The 21,181-nt window shown below is 35.6% G+C and overlaps 2 long non-coding RNA genes across 3 annotated transcripts in view; one reads left to right on the plus strand and one right to left on the minus strand.

The window, feature by feature from the left end:
• The first annotated feature begins 12,451 nt into the window (after positions 1-12,451).
• LOC136272997 (uncharacterized) lies at positions 12,452-19,292 on the plus strand. Of its 2 annotated transcripts, none has more exons than XR_010711118.1 (4): positions 12,452-13,580; positions 13,697-13,818; positions 17,738-17,833; positions 17,973-19,292. It is a non-coding gene; the product is annotated as an uncharacterized lncRNA (long non-coding RNA). The 2 variants fall into 2 exon arrangements; XR_010711120.1 differs by having other exon boundaries at positions 12,452-13,576.
• LOC136273009 (uncharacterized) overlaps positions 13,715-21,181 on the minus strand; it is a 60,125-nt gene continuing 52,658 nt past the window's right edge. The window contains exon 3 of the long non-coding RNA XR_010711131.1: positions 13,715-13,855. This is a non-coding gene — a long non-coding RNA (uncharacterized lncRNA). The remainder of the gene's footprint in view (positions 13,856-21,181) is intronic.

Raw genomic sequence — 21,181 nt, forward strand, 5'->3', positions numbered from 1 at the left:
TTTAATAATGACATCCCCTCTTTACAAGCAGCAAATGGCAATTCTTTAATTGCGATAGGGTATGTAAATATTTCCTTTAAGATTTCAGGGTTAACTTTAGACCACAAACTTTATGTGACAAAGGGACTCAACCGAAACATGATTCTCGGTCGTGATTGGCTCAAGAAAAACAATGTTCGTTTATACTTTGATCTTGGACTCATGCGTATTGATGGCAAAGTATACGCGGAACTTAAAGAAGATTTACATATCTCAACTATTGTAAGAACTCCTAAGACACTTATTATGAGACCAAACACGGTGACTGTATTCTATGGAAAAATAAATAACAATTTTCCTCTGGAAAAAAATGACTTGGTTGAAGTGAACGGCATAGACAATAACTGCATTATGGAAGACCCAGGACTATATTTAAAAGACGCCGTTTGTATAGTTCGGAAGGATAAGAAAGTTCCAATGATCTTCGTTAACCAAACTAACAAAAATTATAAAATTCCAAGAGGCTACATAGTAGGACGAATTACCGCATTAAAACAGAAGGAAATCTCAGAAATACAGACTACTCAAGACACAAAAGAAGAAATTGATGTACCTAGAAGATTTAAACACTCAATCAAAAGACTTGTGAGCAAAAACAATGATTTATTTGCAAAGAAAGACAGTGACCTTGGAGTGACTGATACTGTTAAAATGAAGATAGAAACTGGAGATCACCACCCAATAAAGAACAGACCCTACCGTGTACCCTTAAATAAAAGACAGATAATTGACAAGGCCATACTGGAAATGATGGACGCAAAGATAATTGAGAGATCACAATCGCCTTGGTCATTTCCCTTAGTAGTGGTGAAGAAAAAGGACGGATCAGACCGAATGTGCGTTGACTTTAGAAGCTTGAATAAGATAGTGAAACCCGTATCATTCCCGCTACCGTTGATTGATGACATCCTTTGTTTACTAGGTAAGGCAAAATATTTCACTGCACTAGACTTAAAGAGTGGATATTGGCAAGTGAAATTAGAAGATTCAAGTAAAGAAAAAACGGCCTTTGCATGTCACAAAGGACTATTTCAATTCAACCGTATGCCATTTGGGTTGAGTAATGCACCAGCAGTTTTTCAGGAGCTGATGAACATAGTTCTTCAAGGACAAGAAGCGTTTGCTATCGCATACCTGGATGACATTCTTATATTCTCAGAGACACCGGAAGATCATCTTCGTCATATTCAAGACGTTTTCAACCGCCTAAGAAAGCATGGACTTAAAATGAAGCTAAAGAAATGTAGTTTCTTCAAGGAACAGACAGAATATCTTGGTTTCATCATTGATGAACATGGCGTTACACCTGATCCAAAGAAAGTCGAAGCTATAAGAAAGTTACCAGCGCCCACTACAGTCCGAGAAGTTCGTGGCTTTATAGGTATGTGTAGTTATTACAGGAGATTTATACCGAACTTCTCTAAGATTGCAGAACCATTGATTGACTTAACCAGAAAATATGCAAGGTTCAAATGGACACCATGTTGCCAAAAAGCGTTTGACTTTATTAAAGAAAGTTTAACGGTAGTGCCTTTACTAGCATATCCAGATACTAATAAGCCTTACATCCTGTACACCGATGCCAGCGACAATTGTATTGGAGCGTGCCTTACTCAAAAGACAGATGAGGGAGAAGATAAGCCAATATATTACTTATCCCACAAGCTGAGTAAAACTCAAGAAAAGTGGTCAACCATAGAAAAGGAGGCATTTGCAATCCATTACGCCCTTCAGAAGTTAGACCATTATTTACACGGTGCTCAGTTTACTATAAGAACAGACCATAAGCCGCTCAAGTATATCTTAGAATCTCCAATGCAAAATAAGAAAATTCAACTATGGGCATTAAGTATTGCAGGATATAACTGTAAGGTAGAGTACATAGAAGGAAGATTTAACTGCTGTGCAGATCTCTTATCCAGATTACCGACAGTCAACCTCGAGTGTGAAGAGGAAGAACAATCAGAGCATGATGAACCAGATGTTAAGGACAATTTCTTTGAAGTGAACGTACTTAACTCCAATGCCTTTTCGCCTAAGAGATTGGCCAGATGTGAAGTTAAACAACACGACGAATTGGTCAAACCCTTTATTGATCTACCAGAAGGAATTAACATCAAAGAAAGTCAACAACACGATGAGCAGATCAAGAAACTGAAGAATCGGTTAAATAAAGGAACAGCAACGGCAACCGAAGAAAAGAAGTTTTTGGAAATTGATGGTTTAATGTACTATCTTTCAGATGGAGACTCAGAAGGCCCAAAACTTCGCCTGTATGTACCACGTGAGTTAGAACTTTTAGTAGTGCAACAGTATCATGACGGACTTGGACATATGGGAGTGGACAAAACATATGACGTTATCAGACAAAAGTACTACATACCAAATTTGTACAAAAGGTTATACTCTTATATAGAAGGATGTATAGTATGCCAAACGAGGAGCAATAAGAAAAATCAACCTCCACTTCAAGAGACAGATATACCACCTTTTCCAATGGCTAAAGTAGGACTTGATCTATCAGGACCATATCCAACATCCTTGTCGGGAAACAAGTACATAGTTTCTTTTATTGACATTTACTCTGGTTGGCCAGAAGCTTTTCCCGTACCTGATAAGTCAGCTGACAACATAGTACATCTTATCTTAGAAGAAATATATCCAAGATATGGCTGTCCTCTTCAAATCCTCACAGACAACGGAACAGAAAATGTGAATAAGAAAGTGGAAGAAACTTTAAAAGAATTGAATATCAACCATATCAAAACATCTTATTACAGCCCTCAAGGTAATGGTAAAGTAGAACGATTTCATAGAACTCTACATGACGTGATGGCTAAGAAAACAACAGACAACGCTCAAACATGGGATATTCATCTTAATCAGACGTTGGCAGCCATTCGTTTCCATCCTAACGATTCGTCAAAGTTTTCCCCATATTACCTTATGTACAACAGAGATGTCGTATTACCTCTTGATACGTTAATGAAACCTCGAAGGAGATATGCGGGAGAAGATCAACACAAGATCGCCCTTCAAGAACAGCATAAAGCTTTCCTGCTAGTACATCGTAATATGAAGGAAGCCAAGAAGAAACAGAAAGCTCAGGCCGATAAGAGAAGCAAAGATGAAAATTTTCAGGTAGGTGACCCTGTCTACCTTAAGAACAACAGAAGACAAAATAAGTTAGATAAAAAGTGGCTACCATATTATCGAATCATAGAGCAGAAAGGACCAGTTAGTTTCGTGGTGAGAGATCAATTGACTGGATTAACCACCAAATGCCATGCACGACAATTAAGACTGGCAGATATTTCGCACTGGCCCCTTTCACAAACTACTGAAGATGGTGGAAGAACTCTAAGAAAAACTAACTATGTGGTGCCACCAGAAGAGGAATCGTCGTCGGAAAATGAAGACATGCAACCTGAACCATTGGAAAGAGCTATACAGTCCAAACAATGGGAAAGAGAAGGATCTTCAGACGAAGAGGATATTCCCCTAGCAGAACTTCAAAGACGTATAAGAGCTAAGAATATCATGGATGATCAGCAGTATAAACACGAGAATGATCAGACCGTAGATTCAGAATCGGATGAGACCCATGAGTCAAATCAATGTGGTGAAAATAGTGGTCAAGACTATGAAATACCCTTAGATAATCCAAATGTACCCTTAGATGAAAATATGGAAATAGATGAAATAGTCCCTAAAGTAGGTCGAGGCTTCAAACCAATTCCTAAACCGCGTAAACTAATCCCTAAGCCCCGTAAGGAAAACAGCAAACAAAGGCATACTGAGGATTGTTTGGCTATTATGAAGCAATTACTCAATTTAGTAGGATAAATAAGTTAAATTTATCGTACATGTATATTGTAGATGTAAATAATCTTGAATAAGCTTAGCTTTGTATATATTGCACGCTTTTAAAAAGGTATGACAGGATGACCCCCTGTGACATAAAACATGTATTGAGATACGCCGACTAGCAAACGCGGACATAACACCTCGGTTATTTGTATGTATATGTGGAGTTAAAGAGACTTAACATATACTCGAAATACATGAAACAGCGACTAAGTAAAGAAACTGTAAGACTAATTTTTGTAAGTGATTTAAGATAATTCGTAAAAACAATCAAATTTTGCGATCAACATCTTGAGTTTGGGACAAGGTTGCTCAGGTTTTCATGGTTTAATGTCTTATGACTAAAGATATTAAAATTGTCCCTATGAATGCACTTATGGCAGAATTGCCAGTAACTAATTTGCAACCCATGAAATCCTCATCTTGGGTGGGAAGTCCCTGGATTTATGTGTGTTTAACTTTGGCAGTAACAATAACGATAGGACTTTGTATTAAGAAATGCAAAACTATTAAAAAGTGGGGTGGTATATGCTGTGGTGGTTGCTGGACAGGTTGTCGAAAAAGGGGTAGTGACGGAGATAAGAAAAGGTTCTTCCAAAGACAGTGTATTTTGTTGTGAGAATCCAGAGAAATGGACCTCTAGTGACATTATTGAACTTGAACCAATCCCGAAAGTCACTAGGATCCAAGAGAAACCCCGACGAAGCGGAAGAATCGCAACTCGCAAATTGACCAGTAACACGGGGACAATTTCGACTTAACTAGCACAACAATTTCTTGGAGAGGAGGAAAATGAATACTATCGACCGGACCCAGAGCTTGCACGTAAATACCTGGAAGAGAAGGCCGCGATGTCTACGCAACAGAGGAACGCAGGAGACGCTCCGCGAGAAGTCGCCTCGCCATCCGCGCCGACCCTCTATCCACGGGTGCCGATAATGGATGAATAATTGAGCTACAGCCGCGAGGAAGTTGTGTATTCCTTATGAAAGGATTGTGAAATTTAGCGAAAATTAAAAAAAATGTGAAATGTGTAAAGTAGAAATGTGCGTTATCTTGTGCTAATGTAAATCTTGTATTTGTTGATTCACTCTGGAGAAATTCAGGAAGAAACCGATGGACTCCGAACTTATGACGCTAACCTCGCCCCTAGGAAGGAAGAGATATTTTTGTGAACTTATAAGCATGCACTGACTTTTTATATATCTGTGACATCAAGCTTAATCATACTTAGTATTACTTTGATGATGAATTACGATTATATTCAACTATGGTTATTTCATCTTGGTCATTATTATCATACTTTATTCATTATTGTTTTCATGATTTTAATGCGATATAATCAAGCTATATGATTTTATGAACATGTATACATCCTGGGTATAGATTTGTTTTTATAGATGAATGGTGTTCCAAGCCGGAGGTGGAAACATGTCACTTGTTACTATCTCTTAACATAGATGTTCTGACTGGTATGTCACTAGGAAGTTCGTCTGATCAAGGGTAGATCAAGGACGCTTTCCTATTCCGGGCGCCAGGCATGAGAAATCTCCCTTCGGGATATTTCTTTTGTTTGGGGGACGTATGTAAACAGATAGCCCTGCAATGACCTTGAATTGCCATTACATAATGGTCACTATGATATTTATGTGTACCTAGATGCTGCGCACTGAATGGTGTTAATGATAATTGACAGAATGAACTCTGTGACTCTTGTAGCAATGCGTAGTATTCCTAAATGATGTTATGAAACCAGGTCATAATACGGGCAGAATAATATCCAAATTGAGAGTTTAACAACATGTGACCTATTTGGCGATTCTGTGTCTGCAACGAATGCTCTAGTATTCTATATTGAGTCATGTATTGTGTATTCTATATATTAACCTTTGTAACCTTTTATGCCGTGTATGAATGAACGTATTGTGAGTAAGTGATGCCTCATACTAGGTGGGGGGGCTCCGAGACCCAGGACTCGGAGACCCACATCCTGCATCCAGACTCTTTGATTGGCAGTTTTGACGGTTTTGTTACTTTATTTAGAAATAAAATATTAATCTTAATTTTGAACACTAAATGTTCACTCATGATCGTCGTAAATGGGCCGAACTAGTCAGAACTGTCCATCATAAGTAAAATGTTATATATACCCATGTAAAATGATGTTGAACAGATTTAGATAGATTCCGCTTATTGAAATGAGATTGAGCAGACTCCTGATTTGGGCTGCTATTAGCTGATGTTATTGTAACTATACGATCACGCTTAATAAAACCGCTTGAGAAAGAAATACTGGACTTGTCATCTATAAGTTTGAGCTGACCCTCAATAGGATCCTGTAAGACGGAAGGCTTACATTGTTTGGGGTGGTCAAAATACAAACCTTGAGCCATTACATTGAAGGTAGCATCAGGTGCTTAGGAGGAGTTAGCATTCTCTGCTGACCGGTCACACCCGCCGTGTGGTCTTTGTCGTAATCTGGACAAAACGGAAAAGTCCGTAGACAATTGGGTGTTAATTATGGTCTAACAATTTGTATGAAAAACTTCAGTAAGAATGCAATCCAGTGGAAGATTTTATTTGCCCACAAGGTCTTTGTATCGACCAAAGAACTTACGAAAAGATGACTTCAAACGAGACTGTTGATTGTCACGTTTATCAACTTGTTTGTCAGTAGCTTGCCTCGCCTTAGAAACTGTTCATACGTATGCCCTTGTATATCGAATTAACTGAGAGACAAAAACACCATATTCAGTTTATGAAGGTATATTGCTACATAAGTAAGGAAGGCTGACTATAAAAAAATTGAAGTCAACGCGTTTATCATAAAGTTTTGTTGTTAGGTTACCATCAATGTCCATTTCCAGTAAAATATCCAAATATGAAATAGATGACGCAGACGCTGTGGTATCTTTTATTTCAAGTTCACTGGGATATATTGAGTCGACGTCAGTAAGGAAATAACAATTGTTAATTGATAATACGTCATAGATATACCTGAATGTTGAATTGAAGGCCACAACGAGTGATTTATTTTTTCACGTACAAGTTTTTTTTAATAAATTCTGCTTCATAAGAATACAAAAAAAGGTCTGGTAACAATGGGGCACATTGGTACCCATGGGAATTCCAACAGATTGTTTGAAGACTTGATTTCCAAAAACTACATACAAGATGTTGCCTATCAGAAACTCAAGCATCTTTTTAGTGTCAACTTCAGAGTACTTGTGTGTGCAATCAGAATGGTTTTTAACAAAATATTTTTTTAGATTTCCAATGACAGGTAAGCATTTTCATGACTTCCATTTTTATAAAAGAAACAACAATCTATAATATCAAAAAACCTAGATTTTAATTTCTCATGGGGAATGGTTGTATAAAGTGTTGAAAAATCGTACGTTTCAATGCTATTGATTTTGGTAAGAATTGTGTTAAATAGATGTATTACAGGAGGACCTATATCTCTTTTAAAAAAATGTATCAACGCAATATTTGGACCGTGTAAGACCACTTGCAGGTGACCCTAACAATTTCAGCTCCAGGGTAGGGTGTTTCGATGTTTCGGAGCCTGGTGTTTTATTGTCTTTTCCCCTAACCATAAATTTTACAATGACAGCTGTCCACCACTAGAAGGTGCCATGAAAACTTCAGCCCACGGGGTAAGAGCCTGCGATGTTTTTTTCTTTATTTTTTTTTGAGTCAAATGTTCATTTACTCTTTTTTATACATACATGAAAACAACACTGTAAAAAGTCGAAAACGCTTAATAAACACAGCACTAATGTCGACTCGAAATACGTCGGTTCATTTTATTTTGAATTCCCTTGGTGTACAATAGGGTCTGATTCTGTTAACAGTGATAGTGCAAGCTTTTTGGTTGGTAACACTGAAAATTTCAGAACCCATAGGACGGACATTCAATGTTTCAAAGCCCGATGTGTATAATTCTAATTTTGTTAAATATATGTATCACAGGGGGGGGGGGGTGTCTATTTCTGTTAAAGGAAGTTGTATTAGCACAATATGTTGACAGTGTCAGACCACTTGCAATTTCAGCTCCGGGGTAGAGAAGTTTCGATGTTTCAGTGTCTGATGTTTTAATTATCTTTTAGTATTATTTATCAATTGAAAAATTACAGTAAGGATTGGATTTTTTAAACTAGAGATTGTATCATTATGTAATTTAATGTGGTAATGTTAACAACCAGTAGACGACCCTGATTATTGCAGGCCTCATGGTAGGGGGTTCCATGATTCCTGTTCTGATGTTTTAAAATTCCATCATCGTATGTAGATAGGTTACAAAAGGGCCTGGATCTTTTGAACTAGACATGTAACCCTAACAATAATTTTACAATGGTAGCTTACCACTACTGGTAGGTAGTATGAGAACTTAAGCCCACGTGGTAAGGGCCTCCAGTGTTTTTTATTTACACTTTTTGACATACTGTAGAAGGTCGACACCGCTTGATAAACACAGCACTTATGTCGACACGAAAGAGTTGGTGTTTACATTTTCAGTTCACTTGGTGTACAGTAGGGTCTGTCTCTTTTAAACTACATGGGGTACATATTCTTTTATCATAAGTTTACACTGATAGTGCTAGACTTTGTTAGTAACACTGAGAATTTTAGTCTCCACAGAACAGACCTTCAATGTTTCCAATCCCGATATTTGTAACTCTTATTACGTTAATTATGTATATTGAAGGAGAGCCTATATATCTTTTAATGTAGAAGATGTACCAACACAATACTTTGACAGTGTCTCGGTGTTTCTGAGCCCCATGTTTCAATTGCTATTTAATATTAGAAATATATTGAGATATTATAGCAAGGACTGTAGATGGTATCTTCGCTGTAATTTTGATATGGTAGTGCTTAACAACTAGTAAATGATCCTGAATACTTTAGGCCTCAGGGTACGGGATTTTAATGTTTCCGATTCCGATGTTTACAAATCCAATTATTTTTGTAGATGAATTACAAAAAGGCCTGGATCTTTTGAACTAGACTTGTAACCCTAACCATCAGGCCTGGATCTTTTGAACTAGACTTGTAACCCTCGACATAAGTTTTACAATGAAAATTGACCACCACTAGTAGGTGCCATGAGAATTGCGTCCACAAAGTAAGGGCCTCCAATGCTTTCGGGTCTGATGCTTTTTACTCTCTATTACATAATTATATAAAAACAACACTGTAAAAGGTCGACACCTCTTGATAAACATATCACTAATATCGACATGAAAGATATACATGTATACGTCGGTCTTTGAATGTTCAATTTACTTAGTGTACAATAAGGTCTGGATCTTTTGACATACAGAGGGCATGTGTTCTTTTATCATAACTTTACACTCATAGTGCTAGACTCAAGGTCAAAAATATTTTGTTTTATCCAGAACAGATACTTATCATTCAGTGCTCGTTTTGTAAAAGTCTATCTCAAAGTTCTTGAAAAGATTTTTTGTGACCCTTTCTTTTGATCTTATTTTCCAATATATCTGCCCTTGTTTATGGAACAGACTCTTTTTGGGGGGAATATATAAAAGCCCATTGGAAGCTTTGTGCTATATTTTATCAATATTTTGAAATATGGCCCTCTTTTCAAAAAGTATTGCAACTGAATCAATGTCAGAAGTTGGAGGATGACAGAATGTCTCATATTAAATAGAATATTTGGCTACGGCACATTTTCCAAAATATGAAAGTAGAAATCTATAGAATAAATGCATATTAAACATTTAAATATATATGTATGTATAAAACAACTCGAAATTTCATCAAAAAATTTTTTCATTTTATTTGCACCTTTCCAAACTAACTTTCTTAAACATGTCAAAACACTTGTGAACACATACATGTATAAATTCAATTTAAAAACAATTATTTGTAAATCTACCAAATATAAGTAAATAATCTGTAACACAAAAGCTATCTGAAAAATAAAAAAAATAATAAAAAGATAAAGTAGTTAAATTATAAATGACTATTTGCAGAAGCTGTTTAAAGCATCTGAGCAAGGTCCATGAATACTATGCAGGTATGTTAAGGTTTCCCAAATGAGTTCACAACGATGTGTAGAAAATAATTTGTTATTCAAATATGTCATTATTAACTTCGAAGTAACAATCGACTTTCTTTACAATATTTCTAAGACAGTGAATCGTAATAAGTGACTATTCGTGAACATAAATAAATCCGGTTGTTCTCTGTTATCAATAAGCGATTCTAAATTTCAATACAAGTGATACTTAATTTCATATTATCAATATTAAGTATCAAATAATCAGCTTTGTATTAGGTAAGTGACTATTTCTAAAATAGTGAGTTGGAGGCTCCACCTGCTACGTGTACACTAATGAATGGAGGTATTTAATGCATCTACAAATCATGCGATATTAGGATAATTTGCATGAACTTGGGAGAGAACATAAGTATCAGTATGACTCATGCAGGGGGATGTCTGGCCCAATTTTGTGTAATTCGAGCTTAAAAAGTACCTAATTTGAAGGATAGGGCACAATGTTTGGACGAGGAATCACCTATATCATATTACCGGTGTATGAAAATCATTAACGATCATTAACGATCTTAAATAAAGTCTTACTGCTTTTAAATAGAAATACTGAGTTTAGTTTTATTAGACAGTTTTGTATATCATATGAAACAAAGTTGTATAATAATCATAAGTAAAGGACAAGAGCGTACAAGGCCTGACAAATCCCCCCGTAACCAGGATTTTGAAATGGCATATGAACATATAAAACAAATCTTTACATTTGAAAGTGTACACCAGGACATGTACATGTATGATATAGAACTGCATTTTCTGACAAATAAATAGTAAACATTAATACATGCACTTGGTATTTATTTCCTTTGGTTTATTTGTTTGCTTTCTAATCATTACAGCATGATCTCTTATCTGTGCTAGCGCTATTTCTATCCGACATTGAGTGTAAAATGAACATTACGCAATAATTGTCATAATACAAATGGTATTAGATATTTTTTACATAATAGCCCAATAAAAAGGCAAAAAATGTTTTACTTAAAAGCAAATGAATTTTATATAAAACGCCGTTTAATGTTTCAAGCACCCTCTCAATCGAGAAGAATGGGGTGCAAGCCTCCGCCTATCCTAGTGAGCTAAGTTGACACATTAGGGTATAGGTGAATAAATTTAACTGCTTGACAATATTTAATACAGTAAAACTTTTTTGGTGAAACCCACGAATTTGGCCCATTATGGGTCTAGACTTCATTTTGAAAAATCAATAATAAAATTCATTAAAAACTTATTCTTTAAATAAAAGTACTTTTATGGTGGAGACTGGACCCATTCATACCTAGATTTTTGCAATTTAGAACAGTGAATGAACCAAGATTTTGGCATAAAACGCTGTGCAGCTTTATTTGGAAATCTATAACTGTCGTGTTTGTAGAACGAAAGCACAATATTGGCTTGAAATCCTGAAATTTATACTAAAAACAATGCATACAAACCAAAAATTAATATTCAAACTTCAATTGAAATTCTTTCGTCTCCATTGCTTCAAGTGGGGGATATACAACGCCTTGTACGCCCCTGTTCTTTAATACGTATCACATTCTATCGCACCACTTTAAAATACGCATATAATATCGTACCTTATTATATGATACAATATTGTATCACATTATACATTACAATGATATGTCTTGATACGGAACTACATCATATAATATATTATTTTGTAATACTCATATACTTATATTTGCTAATATGCGTACATAAATGAATATATAGAATAGCGAAACGTTTAATTCTGTGTGAACATTTTAATGATTTCACAATGATTACCGCACATGCTTATCACATGCTTATCACTTGACAGTTGCATTATTGTAAACATTAAAACACGATTATTTTAATAATTCTCAAGGGTTTGCCTATTTCAAATGTAAATATAAGTTAAAATCAGCATTATTATAATTTCATGTTAAATACTAAAATCTGATTGGTTTAGACGCAGTTGGTAATCCGTTCAATTACCCTGAGCGTTAGCAACACACTTGGCAACGGGTAACCCAACGAATTGCTACATGCGCGTAAATTATGCGCATATACCGATTGCCATAGAATTCACTTCATTTCTATTTAAAAGGAGAAAAATTTTCTTTAAAATTAAGACATTCATTATAATAAAATAAATAGCGCCCATTTGGGAGGGTAACTGTTGACACCCCTCGAAAACCATTGTTTACCCCCGCTTCGCGTCGGTTGACAATGGTTTTCTCGGGCACTTATTATATAACGTTAAATAAAATGTTCACCGGGATATGAACTCAGTTGGTACGTAATCAAGTCTTCCGAGAAGCCCTTTGGGCTTCACAGGATATGATCACGTGACAAACCAGGTCCGATAAAAAATTTCAATTGCTGTTTATTTCTTAAATATTATATTATTTTACAATACTACGTTATATTATTCAAAATTGTATCATATAACACAATACTGTATCATATCATCCAATACAATAATATAGGAATCATTTTATATAACAAGAAACTCATCTTTCAAACACGTTTGATTGAGGTACTTAGGACAATTGTTTTAGCATCCTTGATAATGAAGAGATCATTCTCTGTTTCTGAAGCAAGCCGTATGTATCAAATTCAAAGTTATATGATCCATATAAGTTTGTCAGGACAGCTGTTCTCCAGATATCAAACCTACATTCGACTACTCAAAAAATCTACACGTGCTCCATTATAATAACCTCCGGAATCCGGAAAATATGGTTCAGATTTAGCATCCATACATGTTGAGTGCATCAGTATCAAAACCTGCATCATTTATACAAATTTGATAAACACTAAACCAAAAACTAAGATGTGTCCATCAAAGGGCATCTGCTCCAAAAAAAATTAACCAACTCCAAAAACCTTAAATGTATCATCATTCAGCATCTGAAACCTATGGCTCAGATTAAGCATTTGATCCTGTCAACTGCATATCTATCATCAGACACACCTGTCATGCAAGTATGGTGGAGTTAGGACCAGTAGTAAGTAAGATATAGTCATCAAATGGCACCTGCTCCAAAAACTTTGCTCTGCTCTTAACATTTTTAAAGCCAACATCCAGAATTCAAGTTCCAGATTCAGCATCCAAGTCTTAAAAGTTCATTAGTTTGTCCAGATGCACCATCCATGCAAGTTTGATGAAGGTAAGTTAATTAATAATTTAGATACAAGACCTGCACCACAAACTTTTACCACGTCCAGACGCCAACGGTATAACATAAGCTCCAGTCAACCTCGTGTCAGTGAGCTAAAAAAGTTTTGATTAAATGTCAATTGCCACTTGCCCCAATGGGATTTACATAAATCATTTGCAATGTTATGATATGCATGTGACATGATTAAGTACGATAATTAAAACGTTACTGTAGTGACGTCTATGATCAATACAGTATAATGAAAATTACAGCTTATAGTTTCGTTTAACATCTTTAATCTTCTCATGAAATACAGGACATTTTCATTTCCGCATCTTCAGCCTCTTTGCACACAGATAGCAACAGACTTGATGGCTCGTGCCATCGTGAATGATGCTGCCTGTTTTAGCTCTTCTCAAACACAGGCCATTTGGACCTTTCTACATGGCAAATTGCTGCGGTAGGTAAGCAGAGAATGTCGCAACTTGGTGTTCTAGACAAGTGGTTTACGAGGGCATGGTGCCCTGGCTGTACGGACACACAATTAAAAAGTAAAAGTTGTCCTTAAACTTCTTGGTAGAGTTCATGTCTTGAGTGTGACAACTTCAACATCTTAGCAGAATTCGATGGAGAATGCATCTTCCATTTTCGTTCGCCAGACTGGACGAATCTTCAAGCAGAAGATACAGTGGCGTTGAAGGGGTTTGTTCTTTATACCTCATTCACATTCCAAGTGGAACTGAAATAAAACAAAAATGTTAGATATTCACTTGTTTGTTATATTAGGTTGAATCACTGGCATGGGATACCTCCATATTGTGACATAAAACGCTTAAATTAAGTAAAATATATACATATATATATATATTTCGCAGGTTTCTAATTTAAAGAAAGTGACTAATTCCCTGCAAAGGGTTGACCTTCTGTACCGCGTGCATGTTACACCATCACATGTCAGAAACTTACCGGTGTAAAGTTGACAATGTTCAATCCACCTACTTTTCATGTTATTTTACCTCCCATCTGTAACTTGCAATTTTACTGTGTAAAGTCAACACAACAGTCATAGCTGCAGGTTTTCGCATTTTACTTCTGATTCTCATGTACCTAACATATGGGGCCTACATATTGCATTTCAATTTCAACAAGTGACACCCCTCTAACTAATGATAATCATTAAAAATCATTTCATGAATTTTAGCAACACTCATAAGCCTTCAAGTACAGCAACTTTCAATTTTACAAAAATATTGACGGGTACTTTATCCGAAACTGTCCCTTGCTTCCTTTAACTTACACTAACATTCTCTGAAAAGTCATCTTGTCTTAAAATTAAAAAGCTTATCCTGTTCTGAGAAAAGGTACACCACATTTTGCCAATTCCATTGAGGTTTAAGAAAAATATGGCCATTTAAGTGAACCCACCATTTCCACTTTCCTCTATTTAACAGAGATTCATAGGGCTCCCCATAAATAAAGCATCTTTATCTAATCTTTTAGAGGTCAATTGTTGTTCAACCTCCTTAAAAAAGAAACCTTATTTAATACTACAAACATCTACCTGATATTATCATGATAAAAGCATCACATCACTTAAAAATACCATTACATGTATACCCTCCCCCTATCTTTTGATTTTCACAAGAAGCATTAGTTTGAACACTTTTACCTAATTTTCTGAAACTTGTGGCAATTTCCTTGAGTCATTTTCACACATAATAGAAAACAACCATCACTGATATCTAAAATTGATCTCTTTTGGAAAATGGATGATTTGTAGCATTTTTATTCACTAAAAGACATGCCGCCCTACATCTGATTTCTTGTTTTCATGAAAAAGTAAGCCTAAAATCATATTTAGTGGATATCATATATATTCTGGTTTCTCCTTTTAACTTTGCTAAAATAGTAAGACCTACATGTGTGATTTCTGCTTTTAATTAAAATGAAATTCAACCACACCTGAGTACCTGGGGACGGATGAGAATTCCATGAAAAATGTTCAAATTTTTCTACATTTTTGATGCATATATACAATGAAACGGTACAAATATGTTGTTTTTTGTTCATTTCAAGAGTAATTATCATACAGATGTTATTTCAAGGTCAAATGTACATTTACATATCCTACATGTAATGGTAATGGAGTCAACTGGAAAGAGGGGGTGGCTTTTTCAATTCTGTATAAATACATCTAAAATATCATTTATGGATAGGAAGGAGCAAAAACTTGATTTTTTTGACATATTGTATAATTTGATAACTGCATCTGTCTACATGTAAAGTTCGGTTGAAATAAAAATATGCTGTTTTAAAAAAATTCGGTCATATAAGTCAGGTGGCTTAATGTTATTTCATAAAATCAGACAGCGAAATGGCTGCAAATTCATAAATTTAATGATTCAATTGATCAAAACTGTTTTAAAGTATTTATTCTTATCTCATTAATTAACTGAAGCCTATTAATCGCACCAGGGTATGAAATACCTACTCTCTAATCCAATTTACTCTAGTGGTGGTCATTCTACACATTTAAGAGGGAGTTACTCCCCTTGAATATTTTTGCTAATAAATAATGTAATGACATCTACAGCCAAAAAATCATCCATTTTCACAAAATATATTACTTATGGTACAAAATCTACTCAAAATTACACTGAAATGAAAAATCTGAAAATACCATGTTGTCTTGAAGGTGGCACAGGACAGTTTTTTTTTTATACAATTCATTGTAGCCAGGGGATGCGTGTCTTCGGAACTCTGTAACTAGAATTTCCTCAGTTCCCATTCAGGTCAAATACCTTTAATTCACTCTTTATAAGGCCAATCACCAATTTCTGAAGAAAATTACTAGTCAAAACCTGTAAAATTCTCTACATATTGGTTTTTATTAGATTTTAACCCTTTCATATTTTGCTAATTTTTCAGCTTTTTAGACCTCCCCCAACTAATTCCCTGCAAAGGGTTGACATTCCGTACCGCGTGCATGTTGCACCATCACATGTCAGAAACTTACCGGTGTAAAGTTGACAATGTCCAATCCATCTACTTTTCGTGTTATTTTACCTCCCATCTGTAACTTGCAATTTCACTGTGTAAAGTCAACACAACAGTCATAGCCGCGGGTTTTGCATTTTACTTCTGATTCTCATGTACCTAACATATGGGGCCTACATATTGCATATCAATTTCAACAAGAGACACCCCTCTAACTAATGAAAATCATTAAAAATCATTTCATGAATTTTAGCAACACTCATAAGCCTTCAAGTACAGCAACTTTCAATTTTACAAAAATATTGAGGTTACTTTATCCGAAACTATCCCTTGCTACCTTAGGATGCTTCCACACAAATTTTCCTGACTGGTTAGTTTCTGAGAGGAAGATTTTTAAGGATTTACTCAATATATTCCTATGAAAAAATTCGACCCACCATTGTGGCCCCACCCTATCTTTAAAAGGTCATGATTTTCACAATCTATACTACCTTAGTATGCTTCCACACAAGTTTTAGCTTTCCTGGCGAATTGGTTCTTGAGAAGAAGATTTTTGAAAAGTTCTTAAATTTTTTCAATAATTCCTAATTATCTCCTCTTGAAAAAAAAGGTGGTCCTTAGTTTTCACAACTTTGTATCCCCTTTGCCTAATAATGCTCTGTGCCAAGTTTCGTTGAAATTGGCCCAGTGCTTCTGGAGAAGATGTTGAAAATATGAAAAGTTTACAAACAGACAAGCAACAGACAAAATGTGATCAGAATAGCTCACATGAGCTTTCAGCTCAAGTGAGCTAAAAATCCAGTTATACATTAGTACCCGACACAATTCATGCTTTTCACAGAAAGCAACTCAACAGCTATGCACCAGATCTTCAGGCGATTGAAACTGTCTATATAGAAGCATCATTCCAAATATTAATAAGTACACTGGGTTATTGCTTTAGTCCACTGAAAGGAACTTAACAGGTATATACCTGGTATTAATCTGTACCCTAGGCTATGGATAGCTCTATTGGGTGAAAAATATCAGCTACAAATTAGTATTTTTGGCTACTGATACTGTCACTGAGAGCAACTTAACGTCAATATTAGTACCCTAGGTTATTGGTAGTAGTCTCTTGAAAGCAACACAGCAGCTGTACATTAGTATAACTTACCTCTTGATATTCGCTTTCTGGTAAGAACATAACCATTGTACCATAGTAAACTTAGCTTTTCCTATGTTCACCATGACGACCTAGCTTATTGATATGGTCCACTGAGAGAAACATAATAATTGTAAAATAGTGCACTAGGCTATTGATATGATTCACAAAGAACAACATTATTTCCAAAATTTTAAAAATGCACTCTCTTTTTCTACAGTTTTGAGGTTTCTCCCCTTTGAATAAAGATCGGTCTTTCATTTCTGCAATTTATACTTGCCTTCCCATAAGGATGGTTTGTGCCAATTTTGGTTGAAATAGGCGAAGCGGTTTTACAAAAGAAGTTCAAAATGTTAAAAGTTAAAAGACGGACAGACGGACGATGGACAAAATGTGATCAGAATAGCTCACTTGAGCTTTCAGCTCAGGTGAGCTATAAATCAAAACTGAAGTAATGAAAACAAACCACATTTTCCACAGAGATTCAAAACTGTTACAAATGAGGAAATAGAGAAATTTTTCGACTCCAGGCAAGCAAAATCAACAAAAAGAAATACAGCATGGGGATTTTTCAAGGTAAATGTGTTTGCAGCAATTTGACATTTGTATAAAAATCTTTAAGGGTCAAGATTTGTTGCAGAATTTACACAACCAAACACAAGACCCCCAAACGTTACACAATGTCAGTCTCTAAAACACAACTCACTCCTTTTAGATTGGAACATGGAGATCTATGGTTCTGTACTAATGGTGCAACATTAGACCTGCAAACAGCAAATGTGTCAACTCTTGCCAGTCATCTCTCGTGATTTTATTGTGAAGCCAGCCCAAAAGAAAAAGTTGATGATGATGTTTAGCCTTTGTACCACAAAAATACTTTGATCAATATCAAAGGAGCAATAAATCGCCATCTTGCTGACATTCAGAAAGATGTAAATATAGTCCATGACAAGGAGTTCAGAACAGCCAATGGAATCTTGGATGGTTTCTTTAAAGAGCGAACCTGACTTGATCTGTCAAAACCAACATCACACAAAGATATTATCGAGATACATGATCTGCAGAAGATTTATAAATACCTCCAAGGTGCCACATCATCACCAGTGGTTTTGCGCCATGCTGTATGGTACTTTCTGTCCATCAATTTTATTACCAGAGGTTTAGAGTTCCACCATAAGTTTAATCATAACAGCTTTGTCTTCTGCACAGATGAAACTTGCCAATATGCTGCATTACAACACAAAACATTACAAAATAATCATCAAGGTGGTGTAGATGACGATGACAGCCATACAGACAAGATAATGTATGCAACTGATAATGAAAACTGCTGTCATGTTTATCTCTTAAAGTTACTGATGTCAAAAACAGATTCAAATGCTACAAATCTTTTCAACCAATACATATAAGAGAGAGTTCATTGTGATATTTGGTATTCAGCAAAACCCCTGCCAAAGCGCACTTTCAACAAGTCTCTCGGGGAGATTTGCTTTGCTGCTGGTGTGGAGCATAAATACACATCCCACTGTTTACGGGCCACTGCAAACACTTACCTTAATGATCAGGGATTTGAAGCACGACATATCATGTTCATGTCGAACCAAAGGAATGAGAGTTCAATGAGGTCATATAACAGATCGCTCTCCTCTAAGCAAAAAAAAACAGCATTCTGCGATGGCGTCTGCATCTTCATCCCCTTTTACGATCGTAGCTCTTCCACCGCTGTCGACCAGGTTCTCGAACTTGCCACCACGAACCCATGAAAATCAGGCTCAACTTGAAAACTTACCGTCACCATCTGCACATGAGACCACAACTCTCATATCGTCAAATTCCACAGCCACAACATCGTCCTCCATGCCAGCAACATTGAAAACAGTTAACATGAACATGCAAAACATTAATCCAACAGCTGGGTTTTTCAATAATGCAAACTTCAGGGAGAGCACATTTCGTTTTACTCAGTTGTGCTTACTGTATTGTTACGTGTTGATAATGTTTATTCTTAATGAATAAATCATCTTGTTGGAAAATACTCATGTATTGTTATTGAATTCAAACTTTTGCGATTAAATATAGCATTTCTCAAAAAAAAAAAAATCTTTCTTCATAATATTTTTGAGCACTATATTTCCCATGTCACAACAGCTGATTTTTTGGCTCTTCCATCAATTACCAACACCTGCTAGTAAAGGCGCAAATTTTAAAACTACGACCATTAATAAAATAAAAAATAAAATCAATATAAATATAATTTGTTTGCTCGCATTGGTGTGTCATAGGACCGACAAATCCAAAAAAAAAAAAGCATTCAATGCTTATATGCAAGATACATAACCATTGTACCTTAGAACAGTAAGTGCTTTGAGAGCAACATAATAGTAATACATAGGAACCCTAAGCCATCGATATGGTCAACTGAGACCAACACAACATTATTCTAAAAAACCAAACCAATTAGTAGCAACCTGTATACTGAAAGCAACTGAACAGTTGTACAATCCAGTTTTATAACAGTACTCAAGGCAAATGATGATGCTGTTGATACCAAGTTCCAATGCTAATGGTACGGTCTACTAAGAACAACAAAACAGTCATACATTCGTACCCGACACAATTCAAACTTTCCACTGAGAGCAAACCAACAACTTAGCACCTATTTACCTGGTCTTATTCAGTACACTGACCTATGAATACTGTCTATTGAGTGAAATAAAACAGCTACACATTAGTATTTTTTGTCTATTGATAATGTCACTGAGAGAAACTTAACATCAATAGTGGTACCTAAGGCAATTGGTAGTCTTCTGAGAGCAACACAACATCTATACATTAATATAACTTGTCTATTCATACACCTTCTGGTAAGAACATAACCATTGCACCTTAGTACAGTAAACTACACATATGTTCACCTAAGAAAACCATATTATCTTATGCATGATACCCTAGCTTATTCATAAGGTCCTCTGAGAGAAACATAATAATGGTACAATAGTACACTAGGCTATTGATGTGAATCACTAAGAACAAATTCCTATCATCCAATGAGACCAACATGGCATTTCATAGTAACATCTTAGGCAATGATACAGTTCACTAAGATTAACACAACAGTTTTCAATAAGTAATCTAGCATTTTGATCAAATGTCATTGGAAGAGCTACCAATCGTACAATAGTAACTCAGGCAATTGATACCATCTAATCAGAGCAACACGTAAGATACACATATGTTACACAATACTATTCACACTGTCCTTTGAGAGCAACATAATAGTAATACATCAGAACCCTAAGCCATCGATATGGTCAACTGAGACCAACACAACATTATTCTAAAGAACCAAACCAATTGGTAGCTATACTAAAAGCAACTGAACAGTTGTACAATCCAGTTTCATAACAGTACTCAAGGCAAATGATGATGCAGTTGATACCAAGTATCCAATGCTATTGGTACGGTCTACTAAGAACAACAAAACAGTCATACATTCGTACCCGACACAATTCAAACTTTCCACTGAGAGCAAACGAACAACTTAGCACCTATTTACCTGGTCTTATTCAGTACACTGACCTATGAATTCTGTCTATTGAGTGAAATAAAACAGCTACACATTAGTATTTTTTGTCTATTGATAATGTCACTGAGAGAAACTCAACATCAATAGTGGTACCTAAGGCAATTGGTAGTCTTCTGAGAGCAACACAACATCTATACATTAATATAACTTGCCTATTCATAAACCTTCTGGTAAGAACATAACCATTCCACCTTAGTACAGTAGGCTAAACATATGTTCACCTAAGAAAACCATATTGTTATGAATGATACCCTAGCTTATTGATAAAGTCCTCTGAGAGAAACATAATAATTGTACAATAGTACACTAGGCTATTGATGTGAATCACTAAGAACAAA

Source organism: Magallana gigas, chromosome 1, assembly GCF_963853765.1.
Source record: "Magallana gigas chromosome 1, xbMagGiga1.1, whole genome shotgun sequence".
NCBI lineage: Eukaryota > Metazoa > Mollusca > Bivalvia > Ostreida > Ostreidae > Magallana > Magallana gigas.